Source organism: Sus scrofa, chromosome 10 (genome assembly GCF_054392235.1).
Source record: "Sus scrofa isolate SSC_HxYL_T2T_F1_AM1 chromosome 10, Sscrofa_HxYL_maternal_Yorkshire_Landrace_v2.0, whole genome shotgun sequence".
NCBI lineage: Eukaryota > Metazoa > Chordata > Mammalia > Artiodactyla > Suidae > Sus > Sus scrofa.
Window position 1 is genome coordinate 28,540,011 of NC_139392.1, and position 21,172 is coordinate 28,561,182.

The 21,172-nt window shown below is 44.4% G+C and overlaps 1 protein-coding gene across 5 annotated transcripts in view; it reads right to left on the reverse strand.

Moving 5' to 3' along the window:
* The window catches only part of LOC146398890 (uncharacterized), a 74,601-nt gene extending 61,039 nt beyond the window's left edge, over window positions 1–13,562 (reverse strand). For 4 of the 5 annotated variants that reach the window (XM_084979493.1, XM_084979492.1, XM_084979489.1 and 1 more), the window contains exon 1: window positions 12,249–12,385. The gene's annotated coding sequence lies outside the window, so the exon portion shown is untranslated. Of the gene's footprint in view, window positions 1–12,248; window positions 12,386–13,440 lie in introns of those variants that run through there. The other variant, XM_084979491.1, reaches the window with a different exon arrangement.
* Between the last annotated feature and the right edge of the window lie 7,610 nt (window positions 13,563–21,172).

A 21,172-nucleotide genomic window follows, 5' to 3' on the forward strand; every position in this document is an offset into this window, starting at 1 on the left:
CAGAAAAGTCATTGTACTAATTATTACTTTACCATTTTAATATAATTAAAATCCATGTCAAGCAACCTTGAAATTAGGACTTGATATATTTATTCACTATGCTATTTAACTTTCCCACAAATAATTATTATAAAATCATATGACTATGTGAATCAAAGACAGCAATAGAAATAAAGGCCTTCATAGTGACTGCAAAACTTAGCTGTTTTTTTAAAGTCACTTAGTAATAAAAAAACAAAACAAATCAAAATGAAAAAAAAAAAAACCACACATGATCTGGGAAACCTTAACACTCCGTTCTCAGAAACTGATAGAAATGACCAGAAGGGAAAAAATGGCAAGGATATGGAAGATTAGAACAATATTATCAACTACCTCAACCTAATTGATATTTATGGAATACTTTACCCAACAACACATATGTGTACCCATGGAAAATTAACCAAGATAAGCCATATACTGGGCCCTAAATAAAACAGTTTGAAAAGTCTGAGTATGTTCTCTGACCTCAGTGGAATTAAATGAGAAACCAGTAACAGTAAGATATCTACAAGAATCCCAAATATTTGACAAGTAAACAAAATACTTCTAACTAACCATGATCAAAGAAGAAATCACAAAAGATATTTGAAAATATATTAAACTGCAGAGGAATGAAAATATAAGATGGAAGTTGGTGGGCTTGAATAGCATCAGTGGCCCTTGAGAAAGGTGGGCCCTGTGCCCTGTTATGTGGGCTGAGCCTTTCAACCAAGGTTGAGGGTTTAGTCAAACTCTAGATATGTTTACCTAGCTTGCCTTTCTTAGGTAGTACTCTAGAAAGGCAGGACCCAACATAGGAAATGTTCGTATAAAGGGAAAAAACAAAAAAACAAACAAAAAAAACCTTAGTAGAAGTGGAAAGAACCACTGATCCCATAAGTGTCCTTGGGAAAGAGAACAAGAAGCAACTCAGAGGTCACCTTCAAAGACACATGACTGGCTTCCAGAGGTGACAACCAAGTTAGTGGGTGATACAAAGGATCAGGTGTACTCTCCAAACATCAGCACTGGAAACTATGATGTTATCAGTGAGAAGAAATGCCATTTGCACCTGTATATCCTCAAATTCACAGTATCAGGACCCAATGTACTAGATATGAGAACAAAAAAATTTTGTCATCCCTCCCAAAACAAGGATGCAACCATGAAGGTGTAAAACAACTTAATTATTGATGGGTTTTATTTCATTTCTCTGAAAGGTAACTTTCCCACGCACCCAACTTCCATCTTTACTACTGAGAGTCAAAAATCTTCATGCTCTTGCCACAGATCAAGTCCGTCAACACAGTCGGAATGGAATATTTGGCATTTAAAGACAAAGTCTGCTGAAATGTGACTGGTAACAAGCCCTCCTATTTAACCATATTATATGGATTTATTTTTATTCATGTTAATATAAGCAGTTTATAGAATCAAGTAAATCCTTAAAGATGTGATGATAAAATTGAAATCTTAAAAATATGTTAATTCTTAGTTTACAATGCTCCCCCTTAAGTCATTAAGCTTATGTTTCTTTCTCCACTTCAACTTGTTTACTCAATTCTGTAGCTCTAAGCTCTAAATCTGTGTTCAGTTGTCTTTGCTGTTGTAGATCCTGCAAAGCTTGCTCCTTGCTTGCTTTAACTTCAAGTGAATCAGCTTCCAATTTCTATTGAAGAAATATAATAACAACTTTAATGTCAATTATCTACTATAACATTATACCACTTTTGTTTACATTCAAACTGGTGTTGACATAACACACAAAAATAGCCAAAAATATCTGTTATAATAAAAAATACACTCTGAAGCTTTCACTGAATAAAGCTGCCATTTATCATGGAATATTTAAGAAAACCTAGCAGCAGGCTTCCTATAGGAGAAGCAGTCACTGAGTTTTTAATTTTCAAAATTAACTCTAAGAGAAAAACTTAAAATAATTATATTTGTTACCTGCGTAAAATTTATGAACTAAAGTCCGAAAAAACTAAGTAACAGGTTCACACATGGGCCCACTTAAAATATGTACTCCTTTATAATCACAGTTAATAATACTGAGATAATTAGAACTATTCACAACTAAAATGCAGTTGTCATGTCATCCTTCTCATTAACACCTATTGACCCTAAACATAAAACCAATTAAACTTCTGATTTTGCTTCTTCAATCTCTTCATCTAGAGATCATTGTTCTTCACAGTGTGATTTTTGTATCATTCATGTAGATATAACTGTGGGCACTTTTACAAATTCACAAAAGTCAGGAGTTCCCTAATGGCTCAGCAGATTAAGGATACGGCATTGTCACTGCTGCAGCTCAGGTTGCTGCGGTGGTGCAAGTTTGATCCCTGGCTGAGGCCCTTCCACATTCCATAGGTGAAGCCAAAAAAAAGTCAAACTGTTAAGTACATAGTTCAAAAATCTATGAGCAAGACATTTTCTTGTATAGCAGTAAAAAATTTTGTGCCCTAAATATTTTATAAGCCAATCTAGGTACCTGTAGTTCTTACTCAATGCTTATATTTGACACTCAATGTAACTATGTTAATTCTATGTAACAGATGGAATACGTCCTAAAACAATGATTAGAAAAAATATCTAATATCCAATGTTGTGATAGGTTACAATAAATATTATTGGTTCTAAATAACTATTTTTAAAAGATACTTAAATAGACTTCTCATGAGACGCCTTCATCTAAAAAATTAGTTTTTTGTTTTTTTCAACCATTATGTCGAGTAATTTGTCATGCCATGTTATTGACCATAAAGAAAATAAAAAAAGGAATGCAGAGAAGATCTGAAAATGTAATTTTCTTCTTCCACGTTATACTGATGTGGATGTGGATGTATACAAATTCAAAGCCCAGGATTCTACAGTTGTACAGAAGTGCTTTATCTGACAGTGGAGGTATAACTTATATATATAGTAACTTGAGAAATTTTTAACTTACAGCAGTTTTAATTTAAAGGACAAGGGACTCAGGTCAAATCCTTCTCTCATATGTGTAGCCACTTAATCTCTTTAGCTCCAAACTTTCATCTGGAGTTGTATTAAAGAAAGAAGTTTACCATAGTGTAAATTATAATAAATTTAAATGATATTAAATTAGAAACAAAACCCAAAGAGTATAAATGTAAAGTTTAAAATAGGAAGAAATATGCCATCCCTGAATATTATACTGGAATAAAGAGGGAAAGAGACAGGAATGATATAGCAAAACAAAAAATAAGTTCCTCATAATTACAGAGTAGATCCCTGGTTGGCTGTCTCTTTGAAATATTTACACATACCATGGAACCAGTATATATGTTAACTGCTATTTGCAAAAGCCCTCCTTTAACAAAGAAGTTAAAAGTAAAGATGGAATTCAAAAATCAAACAAGAAAAAGCACAGGTAATTTTTTTTGGTTCCCAGGCTAGGGGTCAAATCAGAGCTATAGCCTACACCTAGCAATGTCACAGCCTACAGCAACATCAAATCCAAGCCAAATCTGCAACCTACGCCACAGCTCATGGCAACGCCAGATCCTTAACCCACTGAGCAAGGCCAGGGATTGAACCTGAAACTTCATAGTTCCTAGTTGGACTCATTTCTGCTGCGCCACGATGGGAACTCCATTTATATATTTATTTATTTATTTATTTATTTATTTAATTTATTTTTGTCTCTTTGCTATTTCTTGGGCAGCTCCCGTGGCATATGGAGGTTCCCACGCTAGGGGTCTGATCGGAGCTGTAGCTGCTGGCCTACGTACGCCAGAGCCACAGCAGCATGGAATCCGAGCTGCATCTGCGACCTACACCACAACTCATGGCAACGCCGGATCCTTAACCCACTGAGCAAGGGCAGGGACCGAACCCGCAACCTCTTGGTTCCTCGTCGGATTTGTTAACCCCTGCACCATGATGAGAAATCTTTCTTTTTTTTTAATTTTTAAAACTTTTACATCACAGCTTAACCTTTGTTTGAAAGTTTGAAATCTTAGATTCCATCTGAGTCATCAATTACATTGCTACAGGAACAGAAAATATGGCGAAATTCAGTTTCTTTTATACAAACCCTAATTTGACCTTCTAATTCTTCAGTTTTCTGTTCTAAAGAGAGATGTTTCTCTTTATATTCTTTAAGATGACTTTTCACCTGACTGCCATATTCTTGCTTATCCTGCAAATGTGTAGTGACCTGAGCCAGTTGAGTAGTGACTTTATTCAACTCCTTTTAGAAAAGTAAAATTAAAGATAACTTCAGTAAGGATTACTTTACTCTAGTTCCCAAATGATCGGTTAAAGTAAAATAGAAAATTCTAATTTTATTGAAGAAACTACTTTGAGTAAGACAATAGATAAGTCTATCAAAGGTTAAATTTACCCAGCAATATAAAGGACCTGAACTGAAGTTATACACAGCCTGAGATACTAAGTTTACATACCTAACAGCTCAATTAACTTTCTCAAGGAAGAGTTACTTTAGGAGCCAAAAGATACAGTAGAATATTAAATAAGCTAACAGTAAAATAACACTGTCACAAATAAATATTATCAATGTTCAAGGCAGCATTTTTTAATAATTTATTAATTATAATGATAACATAATGTTCATTTGGAATATCTAGTTGCACAGGGAAAACAAAACAAAAAAAAATACTAGGAAATCCACTACCCATAGATAATCACTATTAATATTTTGATAAATTTCTTTCTAGTCTTCTCTGTATGCTAGCCTCTATTTTCTGATTTGTATGTTTAAAATAACAGGTCTTGCTTTACATAGTGTTTTATTGTAACCTTTGTTTTTCCATAACAATGCATCATGAACCTGACATTATTTTCTAAAATATCATTATACATCACTACATAAATTTCCGTTTTATTGATACAGACCATTTTTTAGCCAAAGTCTTATTTTACAGTCTTAGGTTGCTACAAAACTTTCTGCAGAGATGCAAAGTATGATTATTCCTTAGGGTAAAGGACTAAAGGTGAGCTAAAGAATAAGAAAAATCCGATACGGGAGGACAAGATGGCGGAGGAGTAGGGGGACACGCTCGCCCTCTCACACAAACACAACAAAAAAAGCACATCTACAGAAGAAATGACTCACACAGAACAGCAACCAATCGCTGGCAGAGGAACCTAAACTCCAATAACGGCAAGAAGTTCGTGAAATTATTGGGCAGAACGGGAGAAAAGAGGAGAGTGAGAGAAGGTGAATCCGAGTGGGATGGGCGCTCCCGAAAGGGAACTGCGGAGGAGAAAGGGATCCCGCACCCTGGAAAGTCACCTACACGGGGGAAAGATCAAACGAACCGGAGGAATCTCCAGATGCAGAGAAGAGTGTAGCAGTCAGTAAGTTGGAGTACGGAAAAACCCATCAAGAACCCAACGGACCATCTGAACTACGGGCAAAGTCACCAAAAATTGAGACGCCTGGTTGGGGGCTGGGCACCGAGACCTTGCCTCTGAAGGTTAGTCCCCGAGAGGAGGCCGGGGGACGCCTGGGTGGGGGCTGGGTACCAAGACCTTGGCTCCAGAGATTAGTCCCCGGGCTAGGGGGCGGGGCAGAGCGGAAACTGCTTGGGAGGTCTCTAAACCATTTGAAGGGGCAGAGACTGCCTGGGAGACTAGAAAACAAAGCTGTCGCAGAGGAAGGGAGCAATACTCTAAGGGCGGGGAAGTGGAAAGCCGCCTCAGAGGGAACCTGGGAGAAGAGCCTGGTCTGCACCCGTGCTGGGGAGGGGAGAGAAGAAGGGGTGGGTCCCCATAGAATACCCCCCACACCACAGCAAGCTTACAGGTCCGCTAGCTAGCAGAAAGCTGCGCTTCCCAGTGCATCCCCCCCGCCCCCACCACCCCCTATGCTCTCGCTGGACCTGGGGCAACCTGCCATCCAGGAGGGCTGGTCTCAACAATTGCCTGAAGCCTACCACCACAGGGGCTGTCCCTGCACAGGCCTGCTTGCCCTTTGGAGGGGCTACACTTCTGCAGAGCAGCACCAAACACCACCAGCACCCTAGAAAAGGCCTGCAGCCCAGAAAAGCTAGAACAAGCCTAGCCAGACTGTGAATAGATCGGCCTAATTCTCTGACGGTTTTTCTGAGACGGGCTGCCCCGGGGAGGAGCCTCTTGGGTCTCCAAGGGCCTTGCTACCCGCCCAGGCCCCCAGGGGGTGCTGAGAGCTAGTGGACCCGCTGCATAGGACTGCCAGCTCCAGGCAGGACCCCCTGCAGCCCAGAAAAGCTGCAACAAGCCTGGCTGAGTTGGGAAAAGATCTCAGACGGTTTTTCTGAGTCGGGCTGCCCTGGGGAGGAGCCTCTTGGGTCTCCAAGGGCCCTGCTACCCGCACAAGCCCCCAGGGGGTGCTGAGACCTAGTGGACCAGCTGCATAGGACTGCCAGCTCCAGGCAGCACCCCCTGCAGCACAGAAAAGCTGCAACAAGCCTGGCCGAGTTGGGAAAAGATCTCAGACGGTTTTTCTGAGTCGGGCTGCCCTGGGGAGGAGCCTCTTGGGTCTCCAAGGGCCCTGCTACCCGCCCAAGCTCCCAGGGGATGCCCCACTCCCGTGAAATAACTGCTCAGCACCACCAGCCCCCTGGAAGGGCCCCTGCGGCCCAGAAAAGCTGCAACAAGCTCAGCCAGACTGTGAAAAGATTCACCTACATCCTCAGGCTGTCCTTCTGAGTTGGGCTGCCCTAGGGAAGAGCCTCTCAGGTTCTCAGTGACCCAGATAGCTTCTCCAGCCCCCAGGGGGTGATGCACCCCTGAAGAGCAGCTGCCCAACACCGCCAACTCCCTGCAAGAACCCCACAGCCTAAAAACACCAGAGCAAGCTCTGCATGACCAAGTGAAATCTGCTACCATCGTGGGGTGGACCTCCCAGTCCTGTCTGCCCTCAGGAAGTCCTCCATTGCTTCAAAGAAACACTGTTAGCCCCATCAACACTCCAGAAAAGCCACACTGCCTTAAAAAAGATTGACCAACAACGCCAGCCCTCAGGAAATATTCCACGGTAGTGACAAGGCAAACACTACCCGATCACGGAGAGTACAACTCCAAAAGGAGAAAGAAAACAACAAGCAAGATGAAGAAGCTGAGAAACCACCCCCAGTCAAACCAACAGGAGAACTCACCTCAAACAGTCAACAATGAAACAGATCTCTGCAGTCTGACAGACCTGGAGTTCAAAAGAGAAATAGGGAAAATACTGAAGGAATTAAGAGAAGATATGAACAGTAATGCAGATACCCTCAGAAAGGAACTAGAAAATATAAGGAGGAGCCAAGAGAAACTAGAACATTCATTTGCAGAGACGCAAACTGAACTAACGGCAGTAAAAACCAGAATGAATAATGCAGAAGAACAAATCAGTGATATGGAAGATAGAATAATGGAAATCACTCAATCCGGTCAACAGACAGAAAACCGAATCAAAAAACTGGAAAGCAATATAAGAGACCTATGGGATAATAGAAAGCTGGCCAATCTACGCATAATAGGAATTCCAGAAGGAGTAGAAAAAGATAAGGGGATGGAAAATATATTTGAAGAAATTATCGATGGAAACTTCCCAAATCTAAAGGATACTGGGTCCAAGATACAAGAAGCACAGAGGGCCCCAAACAAACTGAACCCAAACAGACCCACACCAACACACATCATAATAAAAATGGCAAAAGTTAGTGATAAAGAGAGGATCCTAAAGGCAGCAAGAGAAAAACAGAATGTTACCTACAAGGGAACCCCCATAAGAATATCAGCTGATTTCTCTACAGAAACACTACAGGCCAGGAGGGAATGGCAAGAGATATTTAAAGTGCTACAAGGAAAACATATGCAACCTAGAATACTTTATCCAGCAAGAATATCATTTAAAATAGAAGGGGAAATAAAAATTTTTCCCAACAAACAAAAACTTAAAGAATACAGCAACACAAAACCCAGGTTAAAGGAAATTTTGAAAGAGCTTCTCTAAACCAAAAAGGAAGGAAAGGGAAGAAAAAAGAAAAGAAAAAAAAAAAGAAGAAGAAGAAGAGGAAGAACTAGGACTGAGGAAATTGCAATCAGAGAGCAGTCACTCAAATAAGCCAGCATACAGATTTAATCATGAACATACTTCAAACAAAATAAAATTAAAAAGAAAAAAATAAAAGAGTCATCAAAACCACAAAATGTGGGCAAGGGATGTTAGGAGGTAAATAACCCTTTTTGTTTGTATGTATGTCTCTCTTCTTAATTTTTAATATAGTAATGAAGTGTTTGAACTTACAGGACCATCAGGCTAAAACACACAATTATGGGAAGGGGTTAGCATACTTAAAAAACAGGGCAACCACAAGCCAAAACCAAATATTGCATTTACAAAAAATGAAAAAAAAAATACACTCAAGCAGATAATAACAGGAGACCATCCAACAAAAAAAAAAAAAAAAAAAAAAAAGAAAGGAAGAATGGAGAACCATAGAATCAACTGGAACACGAGGTTCAAATGGCAATAAATAATCATCTATCAATTTATCACCTTAAATGTCAATGGACTGAATGCCCCAATCAAAAGACACAGAGTGGCTGAGTGGATAAAAAGGCAAAAACCTTCAATATGCTGCCTACAAGAAACTCACCTTAGGACAAAAGATACATATAGATTGAAAGTGAAAGGGTGGGGAAAAGTATTTCACGTCAATAGACATGACAGAAAAGTAGGAGTCGCAACGCTCATATCAGACAAAATAGACTTTAAAACAAAAGACATAAAGAAAGACAAAGAAGGACACTACTTAATGATTAAGGGATCCATCCAAGGAGAGGATGTTACTATCATCAACATATATGCCCCAAACATAGGAGCACCCAGATACATACAACAAATATTAACAGACATAAAGGGAGATATTGATGAGAATACAATCATAGTAGGAGACCTAAACACCCCCCTCACATCAATGGACAGATCCTCTAGACAGAAAACCAATAAAGCAACAGAGATCCTAAAGGAAACAATAGAAAAGTTAGACTTCATTGATATCTTCAGGACACTACATCCAAAAAAATCAGAATACACATTCTTTTCAAATGCTCATGGAACATTCTCAAGAATCGATCACATATTGGGACATAAAGCGAATCTCAATAAATTTAGGAGCATAGAAATTATCTCAAGTATCTTCTCTGACCACAATGCCATGAACTTAGAAATCAACCATGGGAAAAGCAAAGAGAAAAAACCTACTCCATGGACACTAAACAACATGCTACTTAAAAACCAATGGGTCAATGAAGAAATCAAGAAGGAAATTAAAAACTACCTTGAAACAAATGATAATGAAGACACAACCTCTCAAAATCTATGGGATGCTGCGAAAGCAGTGCTCAGAGGGAAATTTATAGCAATACAGGCCTTTCTCAAAAAAGAAGAAAGATCCCAAATGGACAACTTAACCCTCCACCTAAACGAATTAGAAAAAGAAGAACAAAAAAGTCCTAAAGTCAGCAGAAGGAAGGAAATTATAAAGATCAATGAAGAAATCAATAAAATAGAGATTCAAAAAACAATAGAGAAAATTAATAAAACCAAGAGCTGGTTCTTTGAAACGGTGAACAAAATTGACAAACCCCTGGCCAGACTCACTAAAAAGAGGAGAGAAAGAACCCAAATCACCAAAATTATAAATGAAAAAGGAGAAATCACAACGGATACTGCAGAAATACAAAAAACCATAAGAGAATACTATGAACAACTATATGGCAACAAGTTTGACAATCTGGAAGAAATGGACAATTTTCTAGAATCTTACAGCCTGCCAAAACTGAATCAAGAAGAAACAGACCAACTGAACAGACCCATCACTAGAAATGAAATGGAAGAGGTCATAAAATCACTCCCTACAAATGAAAGTCCAGGACCAGATGGATTCACAGGCGAATTTTATCAAACATATAAAGAGGAATTGGTGCCCATCCTCCTTAAACGCTTTCAAAAGGTTGAAGAAGAACGAATACTGCCAAAGACATTCTATGATGCCACCATCACCCTCATTCCAAAACCAGACAGAGATACCACCAAAAAAGAAAACTATCAGCCAATATCATTGATGAGTATAGATGCAAAAATTCTCAACCAAATCTTAGCCAACCGAATCCAACAACATATCAAAAAAATTATACACCATGACCAGGTAGGGTTCATCCCAGGTTCACAAGGATGGTTCAACATACGCAAATCAATCAGCATCATACACCACATTCACAAAAAAAAAGTCAAAAATCATATGATCATCTCAATAGATGCAGAAAAAGCATTTGACAAAGTTCAACATCCATTCATGATCAAGACCCTCGCCAAAGTGGGTATAGAGGGAACATTCCTGAATATAATCAAAGCCATTTATGATAAACCCACAGCAAACATAATACTCAATGGGGAAAAACTGAAAGCCTTCTCACTCAAATCTGGAACAAGACAGGGATGCCCACTCTCACCACTGTTCTTCAACATCGTTTTGGAAGTCTTAGCCACAGCAATTAGACAAACAAAAGAAATAAAAGGCACCCATATAGGAAGAGAAGTGTTAAAGCTGTCACTGTATGCAGATGACATGATTCTATACCTAGAAAACCCTAAGGACTCAACCCCAAAACTCCTTGAACTGATTAATAAATTCAGCAAAGTGGCAGGATATAAGAGTAACATTCAGAAGTCAGTTGCATTTCTGTATACCAGCAATGAAATATTAGAAAAGGAATACAAAAGTACGATACCTTTTAAAATTGCACCTCACAAAATCAAATACCTCGGAATACACCTGACCAAGGAGGTAAAGGACCTATATGCCGAGAACTATAAAACCTTAATCAAAGAAATCAAAGAAGATGTAAAGAAATGGAAAGATATTCCATGCTCCTGGATTGGGAAAATCAATATTGTGAAAATGGCCATTCTACCAGAAGCAATCTACAGATTCATTGCAATCTCGATCAAATTACCCATGACATTTTTCACAGAACTAGAACAAACAATCCAAAATTTTATATGGAACCACAAAAGACCCAGAATCGCCAAAGCAATCCTGAGAAACAAAAACCAAGCAGGAGGCATAACTCTCCCAGACTTCAAGAAATACTACAAAGCCACAGTCATCAAAACAGTGTGGTACTGGTATCAAAACAGACAGACAGACAGACCAATGGAACAGAATAGAGAATCCGGAAATAAACCCTGACACCTATGGTCAATTAATCTTTGACAAGGGAGACAAGAACATAAAATGGGAAAAGGAAAGTCTATTCAGCATGCATTGATGGGAAACCTAGACAGCTGCATTCAAAGCAATGAAACTAGAACACACCCTCATACCATGCACAAAAATAAAATCAAAATGGCTGAAAGACTTAAATATACGACAGGACACCATCAAACTCCTAGAAGAAAACATAGGCAAAACACTCTCTGACATCAACATCATGAATGTTTTCTCAGGTCAGTCTCCCAAAGCAATAGAAATTAGAGCAAAAATAAACCCATGGGACCTAATCAAACTGAAAAGATTTTGAACAGCAAAGGAAACCCAAAACAAAAAGACAACTTACAGAATGGGAGAAGATAGTTTCAAATGATGCAACTGACAAGGGCTTAATCTCTAGAATATATAAGCAACTTATACAACCCAACAGCAAAAAAACCAATCAATCAATGGAAAAATGGGAAAAAGACCTGAATACACATTTCTCCGAAGAAGATACACAGACGGCCAACAAACACATGAAAAAATGCTCAACATCGTTGATTATAAGAGAAATACAAATCAAAACAACCATGAGATATCACCTCACACCAGTCAGAATGACCATTAATAAAACCACAAAGAACAAGTGCTGGAAGGGCTGTGGAGAAAAGGGAACCCTCCTGCACTGCTGGTGGGAATGTAAACTGGTACAGCCACTATGGAGAAGAGTCTGGAGATACCTTAGAAATCTATACATAGCTGGGGCTCCGCTGCCATCCTCACCTCCCGCCCCCACGCTCGCGGTGGCCCTCCCCATTCCCTCTGAGCTCCCTTCCCCTCCACGCAGCTAACCCTCCTGCACTCAACCCCCATACCTGCCCTGCACTGAAGCCGGTCCCTCCCCAACCACGCACCTTTCCCCCAAACACTTCCTGGGACCTTCCCTCCCCTTTTCCCAAGCATCCTAGGCACCCTCTTCCCTTCTCAAAAAGATAAACACAAACCTACCTTGGACCTGCCCGCTGCAGCCCTGCTCACGCCCTCAGCTCCTTCACCCATGCTCCCTCGCCGCGGTGTCCCTCAGCAGTCGCTCCGGGGGCTCCCTTCCCCGGCACGCACGCGAACCCCCACGCACGCCACGGCACGCACGCAACCCCCTCGCACGCCACGGCACGCACGCAACCCCCACGCAGGCGCTCTGCACAACCGCGTCCCCGCCCCCCTCGCCCCTCTCTGCCCCCACCCACACCCCCCCCCTTCCTGGAAACTTTCCCCATCAGCTCAAAGGCATCCAAGCTACCCACCCCTCTACCCCCTTCTCAAACAAACAATCAAACGAACAAACACACACAGCAAGCCAAAAACCAAAACAAAAAACACCTCACTTGAACCTGTCTGCTGGAACTCCACTGACAGCCTTACCTCAGTCCCCCCCTGCTCCCCTGGCCCTCAGCACTCCCTTCAGCTCTCCCTTCCCCTCTGTTCAGGCACTACCCACAAGCCCCTCCCAGCTGCCCTGGCCCATTCCCACACGAACCCCTCTGGGCTCCTTTCCTGACATCCTTCCGCTCCCATGTGCTAAGGGGTCCTCATCCTCCACCCTCTTCCCCCTTCACAACAACCAACCAAAAACCAAAAACCAACAACAAAAACCACCACCACCGCAGCAGCCACCAAAACCTACCTTGAACCTATCCCCTAGAGTGCCCCTCACAACCTCCCCGCAGGGCCCCAGGCTCTCCGTGTCCCTCTCCATTCCCTCCGGCCTCCCTTCCCCTGCACCCACGCAACCCCCACGCACGCTCGGGGGGCAAGGGGTGCCTGCCCGCCTCCACGCTCCCCGCACTCGCACAGGCCCAACCCTTCCTAGGACCTCGCCTCCACTTTTCCAAGGGATCCCATCCACCCTCTTCCTGCCTCTCAAAACTAACCCTAACTTCAACCTCTCAGCTGGGGCTCCGCTGCCATCCTCACCCTCCCTCCCCCACGCTCGCGGTGGCCCTCCCCATTCCCTCTGAGCTCCCTTCCCCTCCACGCAGCTAACCCTCCTGCACTCAACCCCCATACCTGCCCTGCACTGAAGCCGGTCCCTCCCCAACCACGCACCTTTCCCCCAAACACTTCCTGGGACCTTCCCTCCCCTTTTCCCAAGCATCCTAGGCACCCTCTTCCCTTCTCAAAAAGATAAACACAAACCTACCTTGGACCTGCCCGCTGCAGCCCTGCTCACGTCCTCAGCTCCTACACCCATGCTCGCTCGCCGCGGTGTCCCTCAGCAGTCGCTCCGGGGGCTCCCTTCCCCTGCACGCACGCAACCCCCACGCACGCCACGGCACGCACGCAACCCCCTCGCACGCCACGGCACGCACGCAACCCCCACGCAGGCGCTCTGCACAACCGCGTCCCCGCCCCCCTCGCCCCTCTCTGCCCCCACCCACACCCCCCCCCTTCCTGGAAACTTTCCCCATCAGCTCAAAGGCATCCAACCTACCCACCCCTCTACCCCCTTCTCAAACAAACAATCAAACGAACAAACACACACAGCAAGCCAAAAACCAAAACAAAAAACACCTCACTTGAACCTGTCTGCTGGAACTCCACTGACAGCCTTACCTCAGTCCCCCCCTGCTCCCCTGGCCCTCAGCACTCCCTTCAGCTCTCCCTTCCCCTCTGTTCAGGCACTACCCACAAGCCCCTCCCAACTGCCCTGGCCCATTCCCACACGAACCCCTCTGGGCTCCTTTCCTGACATCCTTCCGCTCCCATGTGCTAAGGGGTCCTCATCCTCCACCCTCTTCCCCCTTCACAACAACCAACCAAAAACCAAAAACCAACAACAAAAACCACCACCACCGCAGCAGCCACCAAAACCTACCTTGAACCTATCCCCTAGAATGCCCCTCACAACCTCCCCGCAGGGCCCCAGGCTCTCCGTGTCCCTCTCCATTCCCTCCGGCCTCCCTTCCCCTGCACCCACGCAACCCCCACGCACGCTCGGGGGGCAAGGGGTGCCTGCCCGCCTCCACGCTCCCCGCACTCGCACAGGCCCAACCCTTCCTAGGACCTCGCCTCCACTTTTCCAAGGGATCCCATCCACCCTCTTCCTGCCTCTCAAAACTAACCCTAACTTCAACCTCTCAGCTGGGGCTCCGCTGCCATCCTCACCCTCCCTCCCCCACGCTCGCGGTGGCCCTCCCCATTCCCTCTGAGCTCCCTTCCCCTCCACGCAGCTAACCCTCCTGCACTCAACCCCCATACCTGCCCTGCACTGAAGCCGGTCCCTCCCCAACCACGCACCTTTCCCCCAAACACTTCCTGGGACCTTCCCTCCCCTTTTCCCAAGCATCCTAGGCACCCTCTTCCCTTCTCAAAAAGATAAACACAAACCTACCTTGGACCTGCCCGCTGCAGCCCTGCTCACGCCCTCAGCTCCTTCACCCATGCTCGCTTGCCGCGGTGTCCCTCAGCAGTCGCTCCGGGGGCTCCCTTCCCTGGCACGCACGCAACCCCCACGCACGCCACGGCACGCACGCAACCCCCTCGGACGCCACGGCACGCACGCAACCCCCACGCAGGCGCTCTGCACAACCGCTCTGGCTCTGGAGAGGGATGTGACCTCACCTAGGCAGGCTGCCCATGGGCCAACCCAACCAAACAGCTTGGCCTTGTCTGCTCTCTGCACATGGAAAATGCCCCCTTGTCTTCCTCACCTTTATTCAAACCCGACACATATTTCAAGGCTAGTTCACTATTATCTTTTCTCTAACCCTCTCCTGATTCTTCAACAGCATTCCTCTTAGAACTTCCATGGTGACTTTAGACTGTTTGTGTAACTGAAAATATACCCACCCCCCACCCCCAAAGGGTTAGGGTTAGGAGTCCAAGCTCCACCTCTGGAACTCACCATGGATAAACTGTACTTAGGATGCTCTGCATTTTTCTCTTGGAGGAAGCGGCTCAGGAGGATCAAGGACACAGCATCCAAGAAACATTTTTACGGGCAGTGCCGCATGGTGCTGGGGCCCAAGAAGCTCTGTGGAGATGGCAGGCAGTGGGTCCTGGGTCCTCCTGCCCCCTTCCCGCCTCCACCAATGCCACTTCCAGATGACTCCCTGCCCTTTCCCATCCACTTCAATCTCCTGGTACATACATGCAGCAGCCTCCAGAGGGGAGACAAAAGTCCTGGAGTTTGGCTCTGTCCAGCTTCTGCCCTCCTCACCTCTCATCCAGGCTTCCAGGTGAGACTAGAGAAGTTTCTGTCATTTCTTCACTCTTGGAGCAGAGACCTGACCAGAAGGATGTGTTGCCAGGAAGAGGAAAGCAAGGCTTAGGGATGAACCAACCCTCGCCCAAACTGCAAGCTCAAGCCAGTCCCCACCTGGGTGTAATTGGCCAATAAGTTGGGTCTCATATGTTAGCTCCCCCCCTACATTTGTGGCTGATTCTTCCCAGGATCATGATTGGCAGATTCTGAAGTTTGGGATCAAATCAGAAGGACCAAGGGAAACTAGTTTGTACACAGCTTTCTTCCGTCCTGGAGTGGTGCAGAGGATGGAAAGCTAAAAGTGACTAGAACCTTCTCATCCTGTGAAAGTCTTTACCATGTTTGGAAGACTCCACTGGGGTCTTTGTGTCTCATAGAAAATGTGGCTTAAAGGTTTATCAGAGAGCAGGGATTCCTCTGAAATCAAGGAGAAAAGACCTCAATGCTGCAGGATAGGGGCCCAGTGGGCTCTTCAGAGGTAGCAGCACCTAGACACCCCTCCCAGGAGACCCTGCTTGTCAATCACCGTTCTCTTTGAATGGGGACTGCTCACCACACCAGCCTCATAACAAGCACCTGCTTCTGGATGAGGCAGGGATACAGTTGGAAAGCCAGCTTTCCAGCCTTTTCTCTCAAACCCAGAAGATTGGAAATGAATGATCAGTCTGACTCAAATGGATGAGGAGGGAGTGCCCCCATCCTGCCCTACCCTGCCCAGGCTGCAGTCACCCCAGCTGCTGGCTGTGTCTTGTACTCACCCCAAATGGCTCCTCGAATCTCCAGTTCTTTCCAAGGCCCAGAATGGCTCAAAGGGCCTCTGAAGTTGACTTTTCTTCTCTCTTTTTTTTCCATTACTAAGAATATATTTCATTTCTTTCTCACTCTTCCATCCCCTCACCATGCTTAGCTGAGCATTACATGAACTGTAGTTGTAGCCTTTCACTAAGAAAAGAAGATGACCAGATGATATCCTATCTTGCCTCTTCAGCTTTTGAGATGCAAAAAATAGAATTTAGGATAAGATTTTACATAGGGTTTTTTCCTTTCAGGTTTTTTTTTTTTTTTTGGTCTTTTTAGGGCTGCACCTAAAATTAGGTATGGGGTTGAGTTTCATTTCTTTGCACTGATATGGTGGTTCCCAGGCTAGGGGCCGAATCAGAACTGTAGCTGCTGGTCTACATCCCAGCCACAGCAACACCAGATCTGAGCTGCATCTGTGACCTACACCACACCTGATGGCAACACCAGGTCCTTAACCCACTGAGCAAGGCCAGGGATCAAACCCACATCCTCATGGATCCTAGTTGGGTTCATTAACTGCTGAGCCACGATGGGAACTCCTGGATTTCCACATTTTTAAAGACTGCAGAATACTTTATTGTATGTGTTTATACATCACATTTTCTTTCTCTGTTCTTCTGCCAATAGACATTTAGATTGTTTCCACATCTGGGCATTCTGAACTCTGGTGCAGTGAACATAGGGGTACAGATATCCTTTTGAGATTCTGACTTCAATTCCTTTGGACACATACATCTTGAAAAGTGGAACTGCTAGATCATAACTTAGTCTTTTTTGTTAAGGCCTGCACTTGTAGTTCATGGAAGTTCCAAGGCTAGGGATCTATTTGGAGCGGCAGCTGCCGGCCTACACCACAGCCAAAGGAACTCAGGATCCAAGCTGTACCTGCAATCTATGCTGCAGCTTTCAGCAACACTGGATCTTAACCCACTGAGTGAGGCCAGGGATTGAACCCAAGTCCTCATGGATGCTAGTCAGGTTCTTAACCTGCAGAGCCACCGGGTCTTTATTTCACTCCTGTTAGTTCTAGTTTTAATTTTTTGAGGAACTTATGTAACGGCTGCACCAATTTATATTCCCACTAAGTGTACAGAGTTTCACTTTCCCCCACATCCTCACCACAAGAAATGAGGTGATATCTCATTGTGGTTTTGGTTTGAATTTCCCTGATGACTGGTGATGTTGAGAATCTTTTCATGTACCTGTTGGCCATATGTATGTCTTCTTTTGAGAAATGTCTTCTTTGATTTTTTTTTTCTTTTTAGGGCCAAACCCACGGTGTTTGGAAATTCCCAGGTTAGGGGTCAAATCTGAGCTGCAGCTGCAGTCCACAGCCACAGCACTGCAAGATCTGAGCTGTGTCTGCAACCTACACCACAGCTCACAGCAACGCTGGATCCTTAACCCACAGAGCAAGGCCAGATATTGAACCTGCAACCTCATGATTACTAGTTGGGTTTCATTATTGCTGAGCCACAATGGGAACTCCCTTTGTTCATTTTTAACTGTGTTATTTGGTTTTTTGCTATTGAGTTATATGACCTTCATACATATTTTGGATATTAACCCCTTGTCATTTAAATGGTTTGCAAATATCTTCTATTCAGTAGGCTGTCTCTTCATTTTGTTGATGGTTTCCTTTGCTGTGCTAAACATAGTGCTACTTTTATTTTTTTTTTATTTTTTTATTTTTTATTTTTTAGGGCCACACTTGTGACATATGAGGTTCCCAGGCTTGGGGTTGAATCAGAGCTGTAGCTGCCGGCCTACACCACAGCCATGGCAATACAGGATCCAAGCCGTCTCTGCGACCTACCCCACAGCTCACGGCAATGCCAGATCCTTACCCCACTGAGTGAGGCCAGGGATGGAACCCACATCCTCATGGATCCTAGTCAGATTAGTTTCCGCTGCACCACAATGAGAATTGCTCGTGTTACTTTTAAAATTTAGGTGTTTGTCTCAAATTCATATTTGCATATGGAATGAGGTAGGGGTTGAGTTTCACTTCTTTGCACTGATATATATTTGTTTCAGCACCCCTTTCCCTTACTTTTTTTTTTTTTTGGTGGTTTGTCTTTTTTTTAGGGCCACACCTGCCACTTATGGAGATTCCCAGGCTAGGGGTCTAATCGGAGCTGTAGCCACCGGCCTACACTACAGCCAGAGCAACACCAGATCTGAGCCGTATCTCCAACCTATACCACAGCTCACCGAAACACTGGATCCTTACCTTGCTGAGCCAGGCCAGGGATCGAACCCACAACCTCATGGATGCTAGTCAGGTTCCTTAACCACTGAGCCATGACAGAAACTCCTCTCTTACCTTTTGATTTACTTGGCATCTTGTCAAAATCCAGCAACTGTCAGCATGAGGCTGTTTTTACTCTAAGCATTTCTGCACTCTATTTTTGCTACACTGTAAATAGTATCACATTGTGTCCCCTCCCCCAGCCCTGAGGTCATCATGATATTCTCCTACTTATTCTTTCTTTTTTTTTTTTTTTTGTCTTTTTGCCTTTTCTAGGGCTGCTTCCCAGGGCATATGGAGGTTCCCAGGCTAGGGGTCCAGTCAGAGCTGCAGCCACTGGCTACACCAGAGTCACAACAACATGGGATCCAAGCTGCATCTGCAACCTGCACCCACAGCTCACAGCAATGTCAGATCCCCAACCCACCGAGCAAGGCCAGGGATCAAACCTGCAACCTCATGGTTCCTAGTTGGATTTGCTAACCACTGTGCCATGACAGGAACGCCATCTCCTACTTATTCTTGCAGTGGTGTAGGAGGGGTCTTTTAGGTGGGACTGTGTTAGGTTTCCAGTAATACTAGTTTTCTTATGTGGGTGACCATCCATCCTGGCCCTGTTTATTCAAGTGAACATCCTTCCCCACCCACTTGCAGAGTGCTGTCTCTATTATAAATCAGCTTTCTTGATACCTCTATTTCTTGGGGATGGTTTTCTTTCTTCCTTTTTTCTTTTTAGGCTGCACCCAAGTCACATGGATGTTCCCAGGCTAGGAGTCAAATCAGAGCTACAGCTGCCAGCCTATGTCATAGCCACAGCAGTGCAGGATCCAAGCTGTGTCTGCAACCTACACCACAGGTCACAGCAATGCCAGATCCTTAACCCACTAAGCAAGGCCAGGGAGCGAACCCACATCCTCATGGATCCTAGTCAGGTTCATTAACTGCTGAGCTATGAAGGGAACTCCAGAGCTTTCTCTGTTTTTAATGGTGTTGTTTTGTTAGAATTCTTTGCATATTTTGAAACAAATCCTTTGTTGTGTATGTGTTTGCAAATAGTTTTCTCTCGGTTTGTGACTTGCTTTTTGATTTTCTGAGTAAGGCCTTTCACAGAGGAGAAATCTTTAATTTTACAAAATCCATTTGACCCCTAGCCCAGGAACTTCTGCAGCCCTAAAAAAACCAGACCAAACCAAATACTCTAGGAGTTCCCGTGGTGGCACCCACGGGGCAGGTGCGGTCCTGGAGGACCCTGCTTTGCACAAATGAAGGGAGTTGAGGCTCCTTGGGCCCATGGCTTCTGCTTTGCTGGGATGATTGGTGGCATCTCTGCTGTCAGAGCTCTGTCTTCTTCAGACTTCAGGGGCTTTCAGCTTTAGGACATCAAGGGGCAGTGTCTACACTGATGGGAGCCAGGTTTCCTGCCAATTGGGTGGCACAGGAGGAAAAGGTGAGCAGAAGCTTTTAGCTTCCCATGTGCACCAGAGGGGGGGTCCACCTTCAGAGGATGCAAGAGGGGCTCTGGGTTGAAAGCTGGGGTTTTTTGGTCCATTGTGTGTGTGGTATGGATGGTGTCCACTGTCTTTACATGGTATGTGGTGTTGAGTTTTCCCAGCAGCACTTCCTGTGGGGACGACGTGGCCTTGGCCCCTTTGTCGTGAACACACTGACCCGCTCAGTGTGGGTTGAATTCTGGGCTCTGTCCTCTTGCTCTGGGCCAGGCACCTGTTTTTGAGCCAGTTCCACACTCTGTTGGTGACTGTAGCTTCACAACATAGAGTGAAGTCAGGCAGGGAGATGCCTCCGGCCTCTTGTCCTTTCTGAGGGTTGCTTTGGCTCCTTGAGGTCTTTTGTGGCTCCACACAAACTGTAGGAGGATTTGCTCTATTTCTGGGAAAAAGACTGTTGGAATTTGGGGAGGGGCTGGCATTCACATGTTCATTTCCTTGGGCAGAATGAACATTTGAACAATGTGAATTTTTCCAAGAGCACAAGGTATCTTTCCATTTATGTGTGTCATAGTTTTCAGGGGCTTCATCACTGTCTGAAAGTGTTTCAGTCTTTCATGTCCTTGGTTAAATGTATTCTTTTGTTCCTTTTTTCCCTTTTTTAGCTGCCCTGTGGCATGTGGAGCTCCTGGGCCAGGGATCAGATCTGAGCACAGTTGCAACCCATGCCACAGCTGTGGCAACACTGGATATATATATAATGATTTTTATTTGTTTTTAGTATAGCTAGTTTGCGGTGTTCTGTCAATATTCTGCGGCACAGCATGGTGACCCAGTTACACACACACATTCTTTTTCCTCACGTTATCATGCTACATCATAAGTGACTGGATATAGTTCCCAGTGCTACACAGCAGGATTTCATTGCTTATCCATTCCAAAGGCAAGAGTCTGCATCTATTAACCCCAAGCACCCCATCCATCCCACTCCCTCCCCCTCCCCCCTGGCAACCACAAGTCTATTCTGCAAGTCCATGAGTTTCTTTTCTGTGGAAAGATTCATTGGTGCCATATATCCGATTCCAGATACAAGTGATATCTTATGGTACTTGTTCTCTTTCTGACTTACTTCACTTAGTAGGAGAGTCTTTAGTTCCAACTGTGTTGCTGC